At 35.8% G+C, this 19,757-nt stretch overlaps 1 long non-coding RNA gene across 5 annotated transcripts in view; it reads right to left on the minus strand.

The window, feature by feature from the left end:
* Positions 1-16,828, minus strand: part of LOC137647274 (uncharacterized) — a 63,215-nt gene extending 46,387 nt beyond the window's left edge. For all 5 annotated transcript variants that reach the window (XR_011045560.1, XR_011045559.1, XR_011045557.1 and 2 more), the window contains exon 1: positions 16,651-16,828. This is a non-coding gene — a long non-coding RNA (uncharacterized lncRNA). The remainder of the gene's footprint in view (positions 1-16,650) is intronic.
* Between the last annotated feature and the right edge of the window lie 2,929 nt (positions 16,829-19,757).

Consider the following 19,757-nt stretch of genomic DNA (forward strand, 5'->3'; position numbering starts at 1 on the left):
AGGAAATATTTCTGACATTTATTGTAAAGTTTACAGTTTCCTCAGGAGAAACGAAGTTATTGCTTAGACAACAGGGAACACGAGCTCACGTCATTCAGTTTTATAGAAAATGTTTGCCCTAATAGCAGCAGAAATAAAGTAATAGAAATTAAAGCGAGGCGATGATGGGAGTAATTGGCAGTTTCACACTACTACTGAGGCCATCTAATGGCCATGAAAATAATGAGTAGAGCTCTTTAATCCTTGCGTTCTGGAATTTTCCGTACGCAAATTTGGTTAAAATTGGCTTACTTAATGGGAACTGAATTTAATTTATACCTGCCACACATATTTCTGCACTAGTATCAATCTATTACCCTTTTTCAATTATATATAATTATTCGCGTAAATGGAACAAGGGACACGTGCTGCCATCTTTTTGCAAGTAGAAGAACTCTGGTTCTGTTCAAATTCTGAGAAGTGTGTGATTACTAAAACATACTCTCATGGTAGTTAATAGAAAAAAAAAATAATTTCCAATGATACTATGTTTATTCTGCCCTTTTTAGCTCTAAGTTATTGTAATTATATGTAAAACTAAAATATATAGACCAGATCCCATTAATCTAAAAGCATGAAGTTAGAATTCGGCCATAAAATAAAAACTCCCGAATTTAATCGAAATCTTTTACGTCATTAGATTGAATGGCCTCATTAGCTCTAGTGCCTGGCTTTTGGTCCAGAATTTAAAATCCAAAGCAATACAAACATACTTTTTGACAACTTACAGAAATTAAGACAAAATCTTCACGCAAACTTCCGTGAACATTAATAAAATCCAAACTAAACCAATCATATACAAAAAGAAAAAAAATAGTTAAGCAAAAACTTTATGCCTACTGTACTTCCGTGAAAATAAAAAAAAGCCAGAATTACAAACTTTTTAAAGAGAAAATAGATTATCGAACATGGTTTACAACTGAAGTTAGAAATGATCTACTGTACTAGCTGTAGTAAAAAAGAATGGGAGAAATGCCAACGTAGATATATAGATCGAATGTCTAACCCCTTAAAATCAAAACCATAGAAAATAAGTGTTATTACCTCCTCCAAAAGTTATATAATCAAGTCTGTTTATTTATTTATTACCTCCGTCAAGGGTGTTATAAAATAGAATATGCTTATTAATTCATTTGTCTTTGTGTCTGTGGACAGGATTGCGTCAATACTACAATGGATTTTTGACGAAATTTTCACCCCAGATTGATCTTAGGTCATTGACGACCCTATTAAATTTTGGAAACGATCCAGATCTTAGGCCATGACTTCGCCGAATAAAATTTGGACATAATTCGGATCAGGAGTTTAGATCAGAGGCAAATCTCATGTCTTTGTGTCAACGTCACCCTTTGACGGAGGTCGGAAATCTCTAGATTGTTCTTATCTGTTTATTTGTCTGTGTGTCTACCCGTCTGTCTGTGACAGGACTACATCAAAACTACTCGGCGGATCTTGGCAATTTTTTTTACCACAGATAGATCTTAAGTATTGGACGACCCCATTAAATTTTGAAGATGATCTGGATTCCTATTTTTTTGCCATTTTAAAGATAACATCAAAACAATTTTACGGATTTTGACGAAATTTTCATCACGAGATTTTAGGCAATGGATGACTCCTTTAACCTTTGGAGATGATTTGGTTCCAGATCCGGATTTGCATATTTTGTCTGTATCTGTGGACAAGATTACGTCAAAATTACTCTACGGAAGAAATTTTCACCACTGACCTAAAGTCATGGACAGACCTATTAAATTTTGGAGATAATCCGGATCCGGATTTGCATTTTTTGCCATTTTAAAGATACGGATTTGACGAAATTTCCTACACAGATAGATCTTAGGCCATGGACAACTCCATTGACCTTCAGTAGAGGTCAGAAATCTCCGATTGCTTTGGTTAGTTATAAAATTAGTCTTGGGTAGTATCATGCCCTCTGTACCACAGATTTCCACTGTCTTGGGTTACTTTTACTTTTAGGGGTTTATTTCTCGCCCTCCATCAGACACTATAAGAGTCTGTTCAGGCGGGCCTTGGTGTGTGAAAATAATTTCTTTCCAGTTAATATTTTGCTCTGTATCTTTTCAGTTATTCGCTAGCATTTGTATTCAGGCTTAATGGTTTTCAGATCACTATTATAACACTTTCCAAAGAGATAAGGCTTCGGGTTTTTCTTGAAAGCTGCCACATTTTTTGCTATTCTTGACATCAAGTGGAAGGTCGTAGAAGTCTCGGTGCAGCATAACAAAACGTTCTTACTCCTATTGCATGATTCACACTAATTTCGAATAGTCTTTATGGGTCTTCAGCATGTCTAACTCTTACAGCAGCGCTAGTAACTTGAGGGTAGGGGACCAAGCAATCACGAAGATATTTAGGCTTATCACTTGTAAGAGCTTTGCGAGTCAACAAACAAATTTTAAATTCAATTCTAGCCTTAACAGGTAACCAATGTAGATCGATCAGTGCAGGAGTTATTCTCTCCCGAAATTTAATGCCCTTTATCAGTCTAGCCGCCCGGTTATACACATTTTGAAGCTCTCTTAGCAGTGTTTTAGTAGTGTGTTAGAGTTCTCTTGCTTGAGGGTACAATCAGGAATATCATTCTAGGATTCCTCATTTCCTTTTCTCTCTGGGATATTTTCCCTGTTGGAGCCCTTAGGATAATAGCATCCTGCTTTTCCAACTAGGGCTCTTGCTTAGCTAGTGATGATGATGACGAGAGAAAAAATCCAAGGTTGTGACAAATTTAAATCATGCCTGCAGGCTAAATAGGCAATGATGTCAGTTGTTCAGTAAACCTATAACATCTCTACCGCGTTTATGCAATGTATGTAATGAAATGATTGCAAACTCTACTTTATTGCAAAGTACTTAGAAACAGAACATCCAACAGGGAGATTGTGGGGTCAATGAACGTCATTGATCACTCTGGGAATTATTTGCCCCACTTAAGCTTTCTCCCTTGCAATTCTCTTCTTTTTTTTTCCATCTCATGGCCAAACCTTTTTTAATTTACAGCACAGTTTTAGCGTTTTCAATTTGCTTTTCAGTGCCGAATAACTTCATGTTCCCAACGCTGTATTTATGAATGCCCCAAACTATAAATCCATTACAAACTAAAGCCATTAATGACCAAAGAAAACACATCTTCACTCGGTTCATCGTTTCCATTGGCTCGTTTGGAAGAGGGTTTAAAAAGATAGTCTCTGGATAAAATCTATAGGTTAAGTCTTTGATTGTCACTTGAACCGAGAAGCACGAATTACACGCAAAAACAAAAATTGAGCAAAAGCACTGTAAAACCTTAAAAAAAAAAAAAAAAAAAATATCACAACAATACCGAGGCTCCCAGATAATCTCCATCAAGGTCTATAACATATTTAGACCTCTATCTCCACACACGTTCACAGCCAGATTTTATGTAAATGCTATCGATACGGATGAGAATATAGTCAGTCTAGATTCTAATGCTATTTTTTTTTTTTTTTTTGCAGCCGAGAGTCAGTCCTGATATTAATATTCTTCTTGCAGATGTAACGCTACTGCTGCAGCCGACTAATGCTATTATCAGAGCTGACAAAGAGTCAGTCCCGAGGCCCCAAATGCTACTGCTGCAGATGAGAGTCAGCCCTATTATCAATGCTGTTGCTGAGGCGTTTAAAGAGTCACCACAGAGAATAAGGCTATGGCTGCATTTGAGAAATGCTACTAATGTTGCAGCTGGTAAAGTCATCCCCGATGCCATTGCCTTTATTGCAGCTGACAAGTCACCTTGCGTGCTAATGCTATGGTTGCAGCTGACAGACGTCAGGCCTGCTGCCAAGGCTATTGCTACAGCCGACTAAAAAGGCAGGAACAATACTAGGTGCTACTATAGCGTGAGGTCTACCGCCATATGTCGCCTACCCAGGCAGAGGGTGAGGTCTACCACGCGACAAGCTTGGACCTTCCGCAACCTTAATGCCATGGGGTACCAGCAATCTACAGTGAACCACCAGCAATATTATGTGGATCCTGCGACAGGAGCACACACACAGGCAATTGAGCGATCGTGGTTGGACGCTAAAACGATGATTCTGAAGAGATTAATGCGAGGTGTTTGTCGTCAGCTGTTCCAGTCTCATCTTTATTTTTGCTGGAAGGTGATGAGAAAAAATTCCAATGATCTATTTGTGTCTTTCTTAGTAGATGTACGAAGTGTGTACCGCTAGGATAAATGTATGGAAATATATGATAACATGTTTATTTCTACCTTTATTCCTTTTTTTAATGTAATTAGAAATCCAATTATCTATTTAAGTCATTTCTAAGATATGTTTAAATGAAGTGTTTATTGCTTAAACAAATGTATGAAATGTGTTTTATCTATGAGGGACGAATAATTTAGCAGTAGACCGATAACATGTTTATTTTTACCTTTATTCTTTTTTTTAATGTAATTAGAAATCCAATTATCTATTTAAGTCATTTCTAAGATATGTTTAAATTAAGTGTTTATAGTTTTGTATCGCTAGAATAAATATGGAAATATCTGATAACATGTTTATTTTTACCTTTATTAATTTTTTTTCAATGTTATTAAAATTCCAATAATAACAAGTGAGCAAGTCCTGAACGCGGACATGGTCCTCGTAGAGGACATACCTCCGCCAAGGTGACCTAGAGCGCCATATGTCCTAGAATCATGAATTGATGTGACTTCGACCTTCACATGACCTTGACCTTCACGTGACCTTCAAGTGACCTTGACCTTCACGTGACCTTGACCTTCACATGACCTTGGCTTCAAGTGACCTTGATCTTCAAATGTACTTGACCTTCACGTGACCTTGACCTTCAGGTGACCTTGACCTTCACGTGACCTTGACCTTCACGTGACCTTGACCTTCAAGTGACCTGCTTGACTTTTGACCTTCAAGTGATCTTTGTTCATTTGCCACTGATACTTAATATGACATTGATATAATGCACCAATATGACCTTGACCTTTGACCTTTATAAATTTGAACATCACCCATGGGTTGCGCCTGGACTAGGACTTCCCTGTTGGCTTATGCAAAAGTCAGTGCTTTATTTCTGTCTCTTGATATGGCCACTTATGTCATAGTGACACCAGTGACCCCTGTGACCTTGACCTTGGGGTGACCTTGACCAAAATTTAATCAGTTCTTCCATACACATTGGGGAACTACTTGGCCTTGACCTTCAGGTGACCTTGACCTTCACGTGACCTTGACCTTCACGTGACCTTGACCTTGGGGTGACCTTGACCAAAATTTAATCAGTTCTTCCATACACATTGGGGAACTACTTGGCCAAGTTTGAAGTGATTCCGTGTAGAAATGTGGCCTCTACGTTGTCCACAGACAGACAGACAAACAAACAAACCGAACCGAAAACATACCCTCCTGGCGGAGGTAATTATCATTTTAAGACATTTCTAAAATATGTTTAAATTGAGTGTTTATTGCTTAAAAAAATGTATGAAATGTGTCTTATCTATGAGGGACGAATAATTCAGCGGTAGACCTCACGCTATAGTGCTAACTGGAGGTAGACCTCACGCTATAGTGTGGTAGACCTCACGCTATAGTAGCACCCAATACTAATTCTGTAATAAGAGCTAATGATGTTAATGGTGCAACTGACAAACAATCAGCTGTACTACTAATGCAATTCTTTTATTATTCATTTGATTGTATTATTGTTACTAGCCAAGTTATAACCCTGGTTGGAAAAGCAGTATGCTATAACCCCAAGGACAGCATCAGGGATAGTAGCCAAGTGAGGAAAGGAAATAATCCCAAGGACACCAACATAGAAAGTAACTCGGTGAGAAAAGGAAATTGAGGAACAAACTAAATTTAATTATATACTGAATAAAAGATTAAATATCTTAAGATCAGTAACAACGTTGAAAAAGATCAGTCAAACATAAACTGTTCATCAGAGAAATAAATATAAAAAGTTTGAGCATCCGAATTTAAACTGATTAAATCGCCACATTAGAAAGATCATTCCACAATGTGGTTACGACTGGAATAAAATTTCTAGAATACTGTAATAGTATTGTGCCTTATGATTGAAAAGGCAGGACTAATAGAATTGACGGCACACCCAGAGTCTGGGAAGCTCTGAATGTAATGCATGGTCTAGAATAGATTATGAAAAAGTCTAGGACTCTAGAGCAACATGCAAAAAGAAAGCGAATTAGAAAAAATCCGTTGACCGATCAATATAATTCATAGTTATTTTAAGATTCCGAAGCCCTAACCTTTGACGTTTGATTAAGTTTGTAGTAATACAAGACTGCATTGAATAAATAACCTGATAAAAGCTTAAAATTCTTACTTCGATTATAAAGGGGTGCAAGGAAGTTAATCTTATGAATATTGTATTTATGTCAAGAGGCTGATTTTTGTATATAAAAACTGAATTTACACTACGGTTTATCTACTATCTTGTCTATGTTTAGTCTAACTTGAATAACAGGTACAATTCTCATTCATTAGGTCTGTTATTCTTGGGAGAATCAAGAAAGAAGAATTCTTCAAATCCTTTGAACCAATGGAAGAAGAATAGAACAGAATTCAAATGTATAGGTACGAAATGTTAATTAATACAAAAAAAAAAATAAGTAAATAAAAAACACCGAAAAACGGCAGGACTAAAATTGAATGACCTATGGAAACATCTTATCACTTTACGACGGTGGCACAGTTAAAAGAAAATAGATAAAGTTATTAAAGACTGCAAGGGTAAAATAAATCCAAGAAGGTGAAATTCAAATTTCTTAAAGTTCAGGTTTGTCCAATTATCTTTTTTCCTGTTTGGTTTACTTTGACATATTAAGGTCTGTTGAAAGACTAGTAGGGATTGGCGCCTGTCCGTAACTGCGTAATTCCACCGGGTGACTTGCATAATGGCATTATAATAGCGATTCACACACAATACGCAGTTTTTCTGGATCCGACTAAAGGGGAACTACAGACGTTCTGAGAAATGTAGCGGGCGCACTGCATGACAACACAGAGTTGAAGCCGTTTACTGTTTAAGTACGTGATGACAGACACTTCAAAGCCTTAATGAGCTTAAAAGGATTTTATATATGTGTTAATAAGCCCCACTTCCCCATCTACATCAAATCCCCTCAAGAAAAAAATGGACAAACAAAAAGAAACAAATTACTGATGATGGATTACGAGACCGGGAAGTGTACAAGAAATTGTGGCGCGCTCAGTCAAGAGCGCCACCAAGGTCACCTGGGGTACGGTCTTGTTTGGCCTCCAGCAATTTCTTGGGCAAGAGATCTTGTGCTGGTCGAGAGGAGGAGGAGGAGGGGCAAGGGAGTGGGGTTTGGGTACCAGCCACGAGAGCAAACCTCGTAAGGAGGCAAACCCATGGATCCACCCATTCATTGAGGCCGCGCCTCCTCATTCATTTCTCGCGGCTAAAGAAATCATTCATCTTCTTCGTCGGCTGATGGACGGCTGGAAAGTGGTTATTCATTCAGCTCAATGAGAAGGTTTTCACATGGTTTCGCCACTTCTGACCGTCATGTTCTCTTTAAATAAGACTACGGGAAGACTTTTTTAAATGGCTCTTATGAAAAAGAATTTTTTTTACACCCATTAAGAAATGGAGGCTACAATGTTATCGAAAGTGCACGGCTAAAATTCTATTTCTAAACTTGAGCGAGATTGGATTATTTATCAAAGTTAAGTTCATATCATGATTAAAATCTTCATAGATTCTTTAACGCTACTTTTAAATCTTTCAACAGAGTAATTTTCGAAAAGAAAAAAAAAATATTTGCAGTTTTTTCCGTTGCGACTACATTGCTTCTTACCGAGTCACTGAAATTTAGCTCACAATTTTAGGAAATTTAACATTATCAAAACTTTCATGGTACCAAATTATACAGTCCAATACATATATTATCTAAATATTTCTAATCTCCATAAGAAACGACAATTTAAGCTAGAAGAAAAATAAACCGACATATTAACTGCATCTAAAGTTGATTTCACAAAGATTCAATAATTTGAATCGATTATCTGAATACTGTTCATGAGCCTACTTTTTTTTTTTTTTAACTTTATAACTAAATATATAAGACGTACAATGTTGCGTGGTCCTTGCAAATGCCGAGCAGAATCTAATACTCTCCCCGCACAAGAAAAGAGAATGAGTTTGCAAGCAATTTTAGAGATCCAAACCTTTCTTCAACCATCTTGGACCGTCTGCGAGACATGAAAGGCAGTACTACGTGACATTGGACAGCTACGTCTTTGGGAGAGTCAAAAGTAACAAGAGTCCGTTTTCCACGGCAGTTTTCCTTTTGGCAAGTTTTATTGAGAGAGAGAGAGAGAGAGAGAGAGAGAGAGAGAGAGAGAGAGAGAGAGAGAGAGAGAGAGAGAGAGAGAGAGAGAGAGAGAATATATACAGTATAAACATTGCTAGCACTTTTATTGCTATTGTGATTCAGGCTTGGCGACTACCACGTAGTCTAAGAAGACTTCTTACTAGAAAACTTGAACTAACTAGAAAACTTGAACTAAAAATTGCGAATACATATTTATTGTTTTGTCGGTGTATTACAAGACTGCAAAACCAGTATTTCCTATTATCAATCAGATTTGCAAAGATTATGCAAGTTTTTGTTTACATTATTTATGGACGCCCTACGCAGCTTTTTTTTTTTTTAAATATAAATTTGTTTTGTTTTTATTTGAAGGCCACCGTTCAAGAGTTTTTCTTTCATTTATCAGGCATTCAGCTTTTTCTTCTGGACATGTTCAGTCTTTTTCCTGGAGATTCGTTGTCTACCTTAGGACATAAAATGTTTTCTTCTTCTACCATTAGGAGTCAACTCTGTTGGAATTTGTTTCGAGCTGAATTTTGGTGTACAATAATTAGAGGATATACAGTAGGTAGCCAATCCTAAGAACGAAATTGAAAAAAACTACTTGGGGATTCTGTGTAATTGGAAGGAACTATTGAGGTTATGAAAAACTAACTATTCTAAAGCCTACCTACTGCTACCTCCTTAGTCTTCCTACAATTACTCTTATTACCAGTACTAATGAATGTCTACCAGTACCTGCCAATGCTACTGCCAATATTACATATTCCCTCCTCCTCCTCCCTCTCCTACTACTACTACTACTAATACTACTGCTATTACTACTACTACTACTAATTAAAGTCTCCAATACTACTTCTCAATTCTAACTACTGCAGTACCAGTGCTTTCGCATTTCCTGCACAAGTCCTGCCTTGGATCCACCAATAGTAATGAAACGCAGGAGAGTTTTATTGAAGGTTTGAGTGGATCACGGGATCATATTTTTTTTTTCAACATTTTCTTTCAAATCTTTAATTTTAATAACCTTACATTATTTGGAGCATTACATTATCAAAATTACTTTTTCTTATCCCTTAGTAAAGATGCCAAAGTCTTCAGAATCTGTCTTTACCCGTTACCAATTCCAAGCAAAAATGGTCATAGTTTGAGACTTGCCCAGACTTCAGGTTGACTTATTTTTTCTATTGTCCCAAGAAGCACAAGATTACACATTTATCAGTCTTCTTAAACTAGTTGTTACGGGGATTCTGGTTCAACTAACATAAGGCACCACGGGATGTTTTACTATAAATCAATTATTTGGGCATTGCTGTACAATTATCAATAGTGTGTCAAGTTTAATAATCCATTTATAGGAGTAAGATCGAAAGGTAACAGCTGCAAGGTAAAATATTTGAAGTGGTTTTAACATAGAATCTATTTTTTCATCGTGTAACGTAAGGGCATAAAAAATCACTTCGAAACTTTGGATACCAGCCATTGGATCCTTCTCTCTGGTTACGGTTTATTTTCCTTTTACCTACACATACACCGAATAGTCTGGCCTATTCTTTACAGATTCGCCTCTGTCCTTATACACCTGACAACACTGAGAGTACCAAACAATTCTTCTTCACCCATGGGGTTATTGTACTGTAATTGTTCAATGGCCACTTTCCTCTTGGTAAGGGTAGAAGAGACTCTTTAGCTATGGTAAGCAGCTCTTCTAGGAGAAGGACACTCCAAAATCAAACCATTATTCTCTAGTCTTGGGTAGTGTCTTAGCCTCTGTACCATGGTCTTCCACTGTCTTGGGTTACAGTTCTCTTGCTTGAGGGTACATTATTCTATTTAATTTCTCTTCCTCTTGTTTTGTTAAAGTTTATATAGTTTATATAGGCGATATTTATTTTGATGTTACTCTTCTTAAAATATTTTATTTTTCCTTTTTCCTTTCCTCACTGGGCTATTATCCCTGTTGGAGCCCCTGGGCTTATAGCATCCTGCTTTTCCAACTAGGATTGTAGCTTAGCAAGTAACAATAATAATAATAATAATAATAATAAATACTTATCCCCGTGATATATGCTTCTGCAACTCTACAAGAACAATTTTCCTAACTAGAAGATAAAAATGTGACAGTCGATATAAAAAATAATAACACTGGGTCGTCATAGGCTAGCCCTGGAGACTGGGAAACCATTCATTATCGAAAGATTACAGATAGTGGGGCAAGCTATATTTTCTTAATTCGCAGATTTCAAAACAGACTCTACTAAAGTAAATGTTGGTATCTTAACTGGTCCGACGAATATCGTTAGCTTAATTTATTTTTCTATGTAGGTGGAGAAGATGCAAGACTAGTTTTCTTCTCATTCAGCCAAGGAGGAGTATCAAGCTTGTTACGGCCCCCCGCCTCACTTCCACCCCGAGGGGAGGGCGGTTAGCTAACGCTACGGAGTTTGGACGAAGAGAAATAACTATTTTTTTTTTTTTTTTTTAAGATTTGGAAAAAAGTACTAACGCGTAGTAAGTTAACTATTAATCCGTTGCTTTGCTCTTGTTTATTTCGCAGTTCAGCATTGCTAGTTTTAAATGTCATTTCTCTTGTTTTGTTAATTCATGCAACCTAACGGTATCTGTCCCCACTCATTTTTTTAAAACAAAATCTGTCAAAAGTTGATAAAATATGAAAAAAAAGTTTAATGCTATACATCAATTAGGTTGCTGAAATCTTTTACACATGCGAAGAGTAGAGAGAGAGAGAGAGAGAGAGAGAGAGAGAGAGAGAGAGAGAGAGAGAGAGAGAGACTGCACCTCAGATACGAAAAACTGTTTGTGCCGGTGTAAAACGGAAGGCATCAGATAATATCAGAAATTGACCATTGTGGATGTTACAACGAGAGGGAAAAAGGATGTATAGGGAAGATCTGGTGGCGACGAGATGCAATGTTGATTTTCAGAGGTTGGATGGGTTGAAAGAACCAGAGGTGGGTGGGTGGGTGGGGGGGGGGGGGGGGGGTGGGGGGCAAAGAGGTTGTGTTTGCGATCGCTTCCTTCAGGGTGTTAGCTCGCTCGCTACCAGATCACCTTGACTACCTGCTCGAGGCTTTGGGAGTTCCCTACTACTACTGCTGCTGCTGTTGCTTCTCTTCCCAGCTTCTACTGCGGAAGATATTCCTACCGCTAGTGTCTAGTGCCACTGGATTTCTCCATGTTGCTGGGTCAGAGGTCATCGGGAAGTCAAAACTAGTAACCAACTGATCACAGTATTCGATGGTCAATAGGAATTTATGAACTAACAGCTAGGAGTTAAAGACGAAATTACCTGCGCATTAAAGTAGCAAACACAAGAAGGCAGTTTATAATTTAGAGAGAGAGAGAGAGAGAGAGAGAGAGAGAGAGAGAGAGAGAGAGAGAGAGAGAGAGAGAGAGTGTGTGTGTGTGTGTAAAATGGTACGATCTAAATTGCAAATAACAGGTTCAACTAGTATTTAACCAGTTACAGAAGAGAGAAACATGTACTGCATTGTGAACAAAAATCTCACGAATAACGTGTATAAGATTTCCTGGAGCCTTCTACCAAAGAAAGCAACCAACTTCACGGAGAACTCAACCTGGCTGATGACTTAGTCCTAGACCTTGATAGCTCAGAATGGCCTCCAAGCCCCAGTTCCCTACCACGTGGTTAATGATCCATAGATCAAAAGAGATATATTATACATCGACCTCGAGGGATAAAAAGCACTCTATTCTGCATTATTTACTCTGTTTTGAAGCTTGCAATATTTGAATAATGAACTGGAAAACGAAAACATGCAAAATTAACAAAAAAGCCTCCTGGATCCGAAATGCCTCCTGGATACAAAGATTTTCGTTTTCCTTTGGCTGCAACACTTGAACGTTAAGAAGTTGTAGAGTTCTCAAAATTTCGCAGAACTGGTGAAAGATGCAATTTTGGAAGAGATTGACCGGAAAGTCGTTTGCTTTTATGGGTTCTTAGGCAAAAGGCAATGAAGAATGAGAGGCGGGAGGTGGGGAAATGGCAGGACCTGTGCAGAGGCACTTGGGTGAAGTGCATCAAGATATTTTTATGATACTGATTGTCTTACCTTTCATGTGTCAGATAAATTTGCATTGCATCATTCCAATCAATTTTATTCTCACAAGTTAACCGAATAATGAAAATATGATTAGGAAAAACCTCTGAGAGAGAGAGAGAGAGAGAGAGAGAGAGAGAGAGAGAGAGAGAGAGAGAGAGAATCATTGGAATTGATGCTTTCTTTAGATTAATGTTGCAATGATTATTTGGTCGAGTCTGTCCTCAAATGATAAGAAATTAGCTGCATGTATCTCCTAAATTAACAACTAGATTTGATTAATATATATAAAATATATTTTTCTCTTTCAGCACCGAATTTAAATAATCCTAGTGGACAAATATAATAAATAACACGGAGCTGTAAATGAAAATCTGAAAATTAAACCTGTAGATATAAACTATAATCTTACAGGCAAATTAAACCTAAAAAACTAAAATATCCGACTGAATATTATGAAATGTAAAAGATTAAGTGAAAAGCCGAAAAAAAACTTACAAAGTAGAAATTTATAAAATAGAAAGCTAAACAGAGAATTTTGCTTGCGGTTCAAAAACCTCAATCAACAATGAAACTAGATTTCAAGTACAGTACCTTCATCACTTCGCATAAAATAAAAATAACTAGAATCTCCAATCGGTAGAGCGCATACCGTTGCCTATATCATATTTTATATTTCAAGATAGGCAAATGAATTAGGCACATTTGGCAAAAGCTTCATGCAAATTGGATGGAAATTGACCAAGATACAGCAAAATGAGTTTTTTGACCTTTTCGTTACCTTGACCTTGACCTTTGACAAAATCACTTCCAAAATCTAATCAAATCGTCCTTAGATCATGGCCAATCGTCCCAATCAATTTCATGATGTTAGGTAAAAGAGATTTTGAGTTATGCGACTTCTAAATACATAGTTAAACAGACACACAAACAATGGTAATGACATCACTATATCATATTGTATATCAAAAGATAGGCAATTGAATTATGTACATTTGGCACTAGTTTCAAGCAAATCGGATAAAAAATTGACCACGATATAGCAAAAAGAATACTTTTACCCTTTCTTCATCTTCACCTTATGATCTAATTACTCTTACAATCTAATCAAATTATCCTTGGATCATCGCCAGTCATCTCACAAAACTTCATGAGATTCGGTCAAATGAGTTGCGAGATTCGTTCTTGACCTTTACGTGACCTTGGCTTTAAAATTGTCCTTGGATCATAGCAAATCATCCCACAAAATTTTATTAGAATCGGTCAAAGAGTTTTTGAGTTATGCTTATCACAAACTCAAACAGACAACGCCTATCTAAACATAACATTCGCTGCAACGAAGTTGGCGAAGGTAATGATACTGATAAAGAATCGGAACAGTACTGAAAGGCCTCTGCATCGATTAGGTAGATTAATGCATTAACGTTGTGGAACTCTGTCATCAACCAGTACAATATTGTTCCATTGTAGATTTATTCTAAAAAGTGGATGGCCATAAGTCTTTCCTAATCAATGCAACCTTCTACAAATTGCGCATTTTACGGTAACCATATCAATAAAGGCCTCGAAATAAAATTCTGCCATGGTATATTAAGGTTAGAACCGGATTCCCGCATTTCATAATTGACGGAAGGATGGAAATTATGAGGATGCATAATTTACTAACAACAATCTCAATATACCCTCGCCATGGAATTGCCTACGGTAAAGGATTTATCCAAAGGAATGCTAAAAGCTATTATAACGTAAATTTGGTCAGGAAATGTACCATTTTGGCTTAAAATTTTAACATCGGATTTAAAATTCAGATTTAGTATTTTCGTACTTAGTTTTATAAGAAGCCTCGGAATTTAGCAATTAAGCCCTTTAGATTGAATATTACCCTACGGAGACTTAAAACATTTATAGATATTGTACAAAAACGAGCTTTACTGAAAGGAATATGTATAAATGGAGTCATACCCTTATCTGTCAACGTAAAAAAATACTATTTAAACTTAAATAACCATGAAATAAATTCGATAGAATATCAGCATTGATGAACCATAGAACTAAAAGATTACTATAACCAAATGATATAAAGTATAACAAAATAACCCAAAGGAATATAAGAATCAAGACAGTAATGAAAAATTGTACAATCATTAAGCAAAAACAAATTTAATCGACTGAGAGTAACATAAAACAAAAGTGTCTGATAAAAATAACATAAATCACCAAAACAAACTAGAATAATATAACAAACTTCAAGGATGAAATCACGATCATATAAAAGTTAATTTCAAAATCACGAGCATAAAATAAACTTCAAAATTCAAAGCATAACAAACTTTAAAATCACGAGCAACATAAAACTACGAACTTTAGCCATGAAATCGTGAGCAGAAAATGACTCCCAACTATGAAATCACTAACACGAAACGACAAACTTCAACCATGAAAATAACGAAGTCCTACCCTGAAATCACGAACTTCTCCCAAGAAATTAAGAACATAATACAACTAACTGCTACTATGAAACCACGAACAAAATGGTGAACTTCTACCATGAAATCAAGAACATAAAATAACTAACTGCTACCATGAAATCACGAACAAAATTAACTACTATGAAATACAACAAAAATAAAAATCGTGAAATCACGAACATAGAATGACGAATTTCAATCATGAAACCACGAATATAGAATGAACATCAATCACGGAATCACAAACTACAATGATAACCTTCTACCATGAAATCAAGAACATGAAATAACTAACTTCAACCATGAAATCACGAAAAAAACGAACATCAACCATGAAATCACGGACTTGAAATAATGAATTTCAATCATGAAATCAAGATAAAATACCGTAATTTTTACAAGAAATCACGAACTTAAAATAAACTCGAGCCATGTAATTGCTGACGGAAAATTACGAACTTTTAACCATGAAATCACGAACGTAAAGTATCGAACTTCTAACATGAAATCACGAACGTAAAATATCAAACTTCTTACATGAAATCACGAACGTAAAGTATCGAACTTCTAACATGAAATCACGAACGTAAAATATCAAACTTCTTACATGAAATCACGAACGTAAAATATTGAACTTTTAATACGAAATCACAAACGTAAAATATCGAACTTTTAATACGAAATCACAAACGTAAAATATCGAACTTTTAATACGAAATCACAAACGTAAAATATCGAACTAATAATACGAAATCACAAACGTAAAATATCGAACTTTTAATACGAAATCACAAACGTAAAATATCGAACTTCTAATACGAAATCACAAACGTAAAATATCGAACTTCTAATACGAAATCACAAACGTAAAATATCGAACTTCTAATACGAAATCACAAACGTAAAATATCGAACTTCTAATACGAAATCACGAACGTAAAATATCGAACTTCTAATACGAAATCACGAACATATAATAACGAACTTCAACCATGAAATCACAAACATAAAATAACTACATTTAACCATGAAGATCAAATAACGTACTTTAACTATAAAATAACGAACATAAAATAACGAACTTCAACCATGAAATCACAAATATAAAATAACTGTCTTTAACCATGAAATCACGAATATCAAATAACGTACTTTAACCATAAAATCACGAACATTAAATAACTAACTTCAGCCATATCAAAAACATAAAGATAACAAGCTTTAACCATAAACAAAAACGAACACAAAGCAACGAACTAAAACCATGAAATCACAAACAAAATCGCGAACATTTAAGACTTTCAACCACGAAAACACTTCCATAAAACAACGAACTTCAATCACTGAATAACGTGTACAAAATAATCTTGAACCCATGAATCATAATCATATTACACTGAACATTTTAGAAATTCAAACCATACCAGGAGATTTCACACAAGATGGGTGGTAACAGTAATTCACAGTTACATTTCCAACTAGGGTTGTAGCTTAGCAAGTACTACTACTACTACTACTACTACTACTACTACTACTAATAATAATAATAATAATAATAATAATAATAATAATAATAATAATAATAATAATAATAATAATAATAATAATAATAATAATAATAATAATAATAATAATAATAATAATAATATTGGTTACTTCGTTACCCGAAATCAAATTTGCATTTACGTATTACCTTGGTATCCATCACAGACTCACTTTGTGATATGTTACGTAGACTGCAGCAGAATTCTCTTGACCAATTGTACATCGACGCTGATCAATCGTTTTGATAAATTCCCTTCTTGATAGAATCAGCACAGTGAATTTGGCAAATACGGGATGAATTGCAAAACCGTACTGCACAGGCTGAACCTCAGTATGAACTGACCATGTTAGTTGGCAGTAGCAGCAAGGAAAGCTTAGACAACCGTTTTATTCTTATAAATACCTTTGAAGTGTTTAGGTATGTAGTTTCTACAGAGGTGAATCTTCGGACTTCACTTCGGTTGATAAAAAATTGTACATAAATATAGTTTTTTTTAATCATATGAGCTTATAACAGAATTATCTAAATACGTGTTTCAGAAACAAGAAACAGATCATTTCCAAAACTAAACGTCATTTACCTTACAAAGCCATTGATCTATAAATTTCATTTAAAACCCATACCAGGGAGCTTATGCCTTTCTATCATGAAACATCAGTAAAGAATTATGCAGTTCTTAGTCATATGGTTAAAAAAAAATAATAAAAGTTAGATCCAGGTAAATAATTGCAAATTTCTAAATACATAACAACTTGAAGAAAAACTTCTTCACAAGATAATAAAAAAAAATCGAACACAAACTAAGGAATGCAATCATGAATAGTAAAAAATCAAATATGAACCGATAAACATGAATATACCAATATATAAAACATAAACAAAATGAGTCGGTTAATCAAGGAAAAGCTGTTGAGAAGTTCAAACTTGTTATCTGATCGTAGACCAATGAGTCCCAACACCAATGACATTGGCAGGAAGGACTTTTTAGAGTTTTACTACAGGGGAAATAAAACCACCGAGTACTGGACAATGTATCATTGAGGATCCTCAACTAAATGTGAACGTTGAAGCTCCCGAAGAAGGAGAATGGCGGATACTAATGTTGTCTCAAGACGCCATACACCAAAGACACTTCGGTCGTTTCCTGTTGAACTAGAGCAGACGGAAGATGGGTAAACATAATACCATCTAACGAAGGCCTTAAGGCTAAAACCATCAATGCTGTTGATAAGAGGAACTTATATCCCTGCAATGGTAGATCAAATGATCTAAAGTATGTAGCACGAATCCCATCATATCTGTAGGGGGTGAACGCATAACAAACGATAACAAGGTTCCAACAGCTCCTCACGATGTCTGTTGTTTAAATGTGTAACGAACTTGGTTTTATGATTGGTTATGATTAGATGCCAACATGAAATATGCCATACCAACAGAAATTTGAAATCGGATGTAACACAAAGTACTTGTCAGTGTAGGACATCCTAATTAAAAACTGTGTTATGCCAGTGTTTTAGTACGTCATGCGAATAGAAATAGAGATATCGGCTAAATATAAATAAGTTCTCTTTAAACAACAGTCTCATCTCCACAGAACCCGGTTCAGGTTATAGTTGAAAATGTTGCAGAGAACATTTTATTCTTTAAAGGATTACTTGGTGCTTGCCAAATATGGGCTCTAATAGTGAACAACTGCTGTCAGAGTAACGCCGTTTGTATACTACAGTAGAAGGAATATTATTGAGTAGATAAAGTTAGCCATATGTTGAGCAGCCTTTACCTCAAACTACATTATCACGAGCAGTTAGCCTTATCATATCATTATTGTTGTTAGTTCAAGCTAACACTGTACTACTGATAACAATGATAATATTTTAATTGATTAAATAGATATTCGCGAATGTAAAATTAATTATTTCCTAAAGAAAAAGCTTTGTAATATCGAAACCACACCGTTCTGTGGACTGTTCTCAACGAAGTTAATTTGGTGTGTGAGGGGGGGGGGGGGGGGTTGGAGAGTGGAGCACTCAATGGGGTCCTCATCCTTGGTTTCCAGTTGAAATGTGCTGCAGAAACAAAATCTCCAATAATGACTGTAGAATGGTCATCATTAGCTCGCCTTTATTCTTTGAGATAACGTTTACTTATACTAATGAGAGAAAAAAAACCTATATGGCAGCAATCAGGGCTATTTTGCAAGAGGCAATAATTCACAATTCTGGAAGGCTTAGTTAGAATATTGGACAGTATAATGATCCTGAAATCATTTTTTATTGTTGTTGTTGGGGGGGGGGATGTTAAAGCTGTTGCGGTAAAGACTATATGATTCAAGAAGTACCTTGGCATACGTTAAGACGTATTTCAAAGTAGCACCTTTCTCAAAATACTAGTAGTTTGTGAATTTGTTTACATCGATGCTTTAAAATACAAGCATGCATATAATATTCGCGAAAACTGTATAATGTATTTGAAAACTCATCATCATATCATTAGGATTTTTTTTTAGGGAAATATGAGTTCGCATAATTATACTGCTGAAGAGAGATTAGTTCACCAAACTTTCAACTGGGCTCCACAAGGCACTAGAAGAGTTGGAAGACCCAGGCCTACATGGCTGAGGACTATGAAACGTGAAGTGGAAGATGAATGGAGAAGTATTGATTTAAAAGCTCAAGATAGAGACGACTGGAGAAATCTAACCTAGATCCTTTGCGTCAATAGGCGTGAGAGGAGATGATGATAATGAAGATGATGAAGAATTATATGAAAGCTGGACACTGGAAAAGAAAATAGTAATACGGAGACAACATTATTATTATTATTATTATTATTATTATTATTATTATTATTATTATTATTATTATTATTACTATCCAAGCTACAACCCTAGTTGGAAAAGCAAGATGCTATAAGCCCAGGGGCTCCAACAGGGAAAAATAGCCCAGTGAGGAAAGGAAATAAGGAAATAAATAAAAGGAGAGAACAAATTAACAATAAGTCAACACGTAAAATCCCTACGCCTGGGAGTTACTATCGAGGCTATTTCTTATATTACGGCCATTAACTGCAGGGGTACGTTTTCAAATGACCAGAGAATAATAAAAAAGAAAAAGTAATTACTCTGTTACCCGGGGGTGAGTTGTGGGTCATACGCAACACCCCCATTCCTGGTTACTTTTTCATAGTACAGTTTATATGTATGCACATCATAAAAAAAGTGAGACATATTTATCCCAGAGACGAGGTCAAGTCAT

This window comes from Palaemon carinicauda, chromosome 9, assembly GCF_036898095.1.
Source record: "Palaemon carinicauda isolate YSFRI2023 chromosome 9, ASM3689809v2, whole genome shotgun sequence".
In the NCBI taxonomy this organism is placed as follows: Eukaryota; Metazoa; Arthropoda; class Malacostraca; order Decapoda; family Palaemonidae; genus Palaemon; species Palaemon carinicauda.